The sequence below is a fragment of the Vitis riparia genome, chromosome 15 (assembly GCF_004353265.1).
Source record: "Vitis riparia cultivar Riparia Gloire de Montpellier isolate 1030 chromosome 15, EGFV_Vit.rip_1.0, whole genome shotgun sequence".
Lineage (NCBI taxonomy): Eukaryota > Viridiplantae > Streptophyta > Magnoliopsida > Vitales > Vitaceae > Vitis > Vitis riparia.
The window spans coordinates 11,397,797-11,403,313 of NC_048445.1; positions in this window are offsets into that span (position 1 = coordinate 11,397,797).

A 5,517-nucleotide genomic window follows, 5' to 3' on the forward strand; every position below is an offset into this window, starting at 1 on the left:
ATAGAATATGAAAATGCTATCAATGATAGTTTTTCATCTTTTGCCTCCGATGCTTTCCCAAATAGAATTTAAATTGTTGTTTTTTAAGGTTATTGTTTCCGAAAAGTTTTAATCCACTAATATAAAAATATATATAAAAAAGAATAATCCAAAGTTTTTTAAATAATATTGTCTTAATCTATTTAAAATTAATTTGAAATACATGTATTTTTTAATCAATCATATAATCATTCCTTGAAAGGCCCTTTTTACTTTCCATAAAATACCTATTTTTCTTGTGATGTCATTAACACCAATTGACAACTAAAATCTTCCACGTAAAATATTTATCTTCCTTTTAGATATGTTTATTATTATTATTATTATTATTATTATTATTATTTGGTATTTTTTCCCTTAAAAACAAACACTCTTAGAAAAAGTTGAAACCTTTTTTTTTTCCTCCATGAACAAAAACATTTCATAGCAAAAGTAAAGTAGTTTGAAGAGTGTGGACATTAGAAATAGTGAAACCCTAATGGACTATAGATGAGTTTGGGTTTTGATGACAGTAAAGTTTAGGATTTTTTTTTTTTCATTAAGGCAAATTGAGGTTAATTTCAAATATTCTAGTTATTTGGACATTTTCTTTGTTTTTGACTTCACCCTCAATTCAAGAGATAGAGATAAAAATAAAAATAGAAGGTAATATATTATTGTTTAAAAAAAATCATGTAAAATTCTTGATGTGATCATTGGTAACCAAGAATATCTGACAAAAAAAAAAAAAAAATTGAATCCTAGCATGCTCTGTAACTTTCTCATTTGTTTATAACCCTAATAATTTATAGTCACTCTAGCAATTTGTGCAAATTGTTTCTAATTCTTGTTTTGTATTTGCACTTTTTCTATGTTGACATTTTCTCATGGTTAATAAAAAATAAAAACTAAGATATTTAGAGTCATCGTATAATTCTATATTGATGAAAAATGAAGGTAAGATCATAACTAATACTATTACTAATAATAATAATAAACATACAAGAAGACAAATATTTATGTGAATGAATTTAGTTGTCAATTAGTATTGATGACATGACAAGTAAAAGGGATATTTTAAGAAATAATTATAGTACATGTATTTCAAATTATTTTTAAATTGACGAAGATAATACTAATTTTAAAAAATTTGGATTCTTTTTTCCATATATTTTCAAGAGTCAAATTCACTTTTCCTTTGTTTTTTTTTATACTATTTATTTTGGGGGTACTATCCGCATTTGACTCCAATAATAAAATGACATGTGTAAAGAACATGTAATTAAAAAATTATTATTTAATGAACTATCTAACATTTATGGAAAATTCTACTGTCAGTACTTTACCAAAAAAAAAATTTAAGCCATTGGATGTCCAAGATTACATCATGGTCACCCATTTTAAATTTGAAAAAAAAATCCATTTAATCGATTAAGGGAAGAACCAGTTGTGACCTTCCACTTTTTTATCCTTTTACCTCTTCTTCCTCCATTCTTAACAATTTTGAATTTATATAAAATAAATATGAGATAAAAATCAAAATGACACTGATATAAAATTTGTAAAACATATTTATTAAAAAAAATTCATCACATACCATAATTACATTGTTTTATTTTTAACAAATTATTAAACATTTAAATTCAACATAAAAATGAATGTGGTAATATTTTAATATAAAATGGGTATTTGCATTAAAATTCAATATTTTGATAATCATATGTAAAGCTTAAGTAATTGGACCCATTCAAATATTTTTCGCACTTACCAAATTTTACATTTTTTGGATATGAGGTTTTTAAATTAAAATTACAATAAAATAAATTACTAATACTCTTTTGAGTTAGTGATGATAGTATTTTCAAAAATAAATTTGTAATTTCAAAAAATTAAAAACTAAAGTCGATATGAAAAATGTGATGAAGGTACAAAGCATGTATTTATCACATTCTTCGTACCCTTCTCACATTTTTCGTACCCTAAATTATTTACATTTTTTAATTTCAGATTTACTTTTTAACTCGAAATGACAACAATTTAATAATATTATTTTGAGTTATTGTTAATAGATTATTTTTAAAAATGGTAATTTGAAAAACTAAAAATTGAAAAAGGGTACAAAAAATGATACTTTATATTCTTCGTACCCTTTACACATTGTCCTACCCTCGAAATTTTACCATTTTTCAAATTTTTCGATTTTTTTCACTTAGAAGTGCAATAATATTGTTTATTGATAATAATTAAGCTTATAAATAATGAAAATTATCTTCAAAAAAAAATTAAAATTTAAAACATTAAATAATTGTAAAGGGTACGAACAATGTAAGGAATCTTTACATTCTTCCTCATATTTTTCATACCCCTTAAAATTTTACAATTTCAAGAATTGCAATAATATCATTTATTGATAGTAGTTAATCTTATAAACGATATAAATTATCCTTAGAAAAATTAAAATTTTAAAAATTTAAAATACTAAATAATTTTTGAAGGTACAAAGAATAAGAAGAAAATGTATGAACAATGTGAGGTCCTCATCAATCTTATAGACTTCTAAGTAACATAGTGAATATCAAACTCAATCTAGAGTACTAACCATCTCATCAATCTACCAGGTAAAGCGAGCCTATCAAACAAATATCTCAATACTCTTTCATGTAATGTCTTAGTCTCCTAATAGCCCATACCAATGCCAAGCATAGACACTTTATCAAAACATATCTCATCTCATACTCTAGCACCCTCTTATTCAAATAATAAATGACTCATTCTTTGCCCAAATCATCAAGCTAAGCTAGCATGAATCCCAAAGCTATCCATGAGATGAACAAATACAAAATGAAAAGTCGACCTAAAATAGGGGTGCTAGATCTGGAGAAGACAACAAATACTCTCTAGTCCTCTAAAAGGCACGTTGGCAATGATCATTCCAAACAATAGGGTGGTTCTTCCTCAAGAGTTGGAAGATGTGCTCACAAATGTTTATCAATCGAGCTATGAATCTGTTGATGTACTGTAGTCTGATGAGAAATCCTCTAATCTCCTTCTCTGTTCTTGGTGTAGAGATCTCAAGAATAACTCTAATTTTTTTCGGGTTTGCCTCTATGACTTTCTCACTAACCATATATCTCAATAATTTCCCAGAAGTCACTCCAAAGGTGCACTTCTTGGGATTCAGTGTCAACCTAAATTGTCCGATCCTCTTAAAGAATCTCTCCAGGGCTGCTAGATGATCCGCTCTATCCTAGGATTTCACTATTATGTCATCCACATAAACCTCAATGTCTCGGTGCATCATGTCACAAAAAAGAGTGGTTGTCACTCTCTGATATGTAACTCTTATGTTCTTCAACCCAAATCGCATCACCCTATAATAGTACGTGCCTAACTCTATGATGAAAGCAGTTTTCTCCATGTTCTTTGGAGCCATCAAGATCTAGTTATACCCTGAAAACCCATCCATGAAGGACAACTATGAATGACCGATTGTGTTACCGACCAACATATCAATGTGAGGTAAGAGAAAGTCGTCCTTAGGCTTAGCCTTATTAAGATCTTTAAAATCCATATAAACTCTAACTTTGTTGTTCTTCTTAGGAACATGGACGACATTGGCTAACCACTCAGGATACTCCACTACTAATATAAATCCAACACTGAGTTGCTTCTAGATCTCCTCTTTTACCTTCAAACTCTACTAAGGGTGTAATTGCCTCAACCTCTGCTTAACTAGTTTAGCATGTGGCAGAAGTGGTAATTGATGCTAAACAATAGAAGAATGAAGGCTTAGCATGTCCTCATAAGACCATGCAAAGACATCTAAGTAAGTCCTGAGTAGCTACACAAGTCTATCTCTCTCATCAATTAACGGACTCAATCCAATCTTTAGCTCTCTTGGCTGATTTGATGTGCCAAAAATCAACAGTCTTAGTGTCTCTTATGGTAGGTAAGACCCTCTGATCTATGGGAATGGAATCAGGAGCTGAAAGAGAACCCTCATATGAATCATATGGTATGGACTCATCATCTAAATCACATACATGGGATGTAAATGAGCAAGTGCATGTACGGTAACATCATCATGAGAAGTAGGCAAATACTCAAAAATACTCATGTCTATATATGAAGAATCAGTAGGTACGTCATCAACATGGCAAATAAATCCTAAAAATACATCAAAAGAATGGGGTGAGCTCACAAAGTCGGACACTACCACCATTGGGCTAGTAGTGCCCTAAAGTACAACATCATCATTAAGAGAAACATCTACATCAAATAAATCTGAAATGGGTCCAATCTAGACAATGTCGGAAATCCCAATAGTAGATGTCTCAGATGTGGTAGTTGGAGTAGAAGAATCCAGTTGAATGGTATCAACTGTCTGGCTCAGACTCATCATAACTATATCTTCCTAGTAGTCATTTGGTAAGTCAACTCCATCAGATATGTCTACATGCTAAAGCAATGGCTCTTGGCTACCTATCTCCTTAGGAAAATAAAATGACATCATGATGGCACAATTTGGGGACAGAGGAGCCACCAATACTAAGGTGAAAGTACTAGGAGATCTATCTATCAACTAAAGTTGCTGGAAACGTTCCTCAATTTGTTGATCACCATCAAATCCACCAATAATACCCTCCAATGTCAAAGACATCTCAGAAGCTTTCACAAAATAATCTGTCATAGCTATCGTGTATGGTTGAAGTGGGTAATCAAATGGTATGTGAAGTAACTGGGCTCTAAGCCTTTGTCTGTGTAGATATGCTATGTATCGATAGTCTGCATTTGTAAGTGTATATCCCAAGACAAATGGTGTATCATGACTCAAAGTAGCTATAAACTCATTGATACCATGTTATCATCGTCCCAATCCCAAACCAGGAAGATAAAACATGTCTCTCATCATACTCAAGACAATAGTGCCGCTATGGCGATCAAAAGGCAAAAGTGCATGATCTCTATGAGACTCCTCAACAGTCACAATCTGAACCTCATCAAATGTGAAACTAGTAAAAAACAAGTCATTCTCACTATGATTGATTTCTAAAACTGGCTCAGATAATAAAGGAATATCTCCACTAGACTGTATGGTAATGACTTTATCCTCATGTATGAACCTCACCTTTTGATGAAAGGAAGATGGTATGGCTCCGACTCGGTGAATCCAGGGTCTACCTAATAATAGGTTAAAAGATGTAGGCATCCTTAAAACCTGAAATACTGTGGAGAATACAATTGTACCAATCTATAGCTCAAGTGTCATTATGCCAAGGTCCTCTCTCCGTGTGCTATCATAAGCTTTGACAGACTGTGTAGATGACTCAAAATTTGATGGCCCAAACCCAAGTGTCACAGTAGTAGCCAAAGGACTCACATTTAAGGCAAAGCCATTGTCCAATAGGATAGATGGAACTCGATGCCCTAAGCAACCAACATTGATATATAAAGGCAAGGTATGATCTAGGACTCCAAAAGGTAAGTCATTAGTAGAGA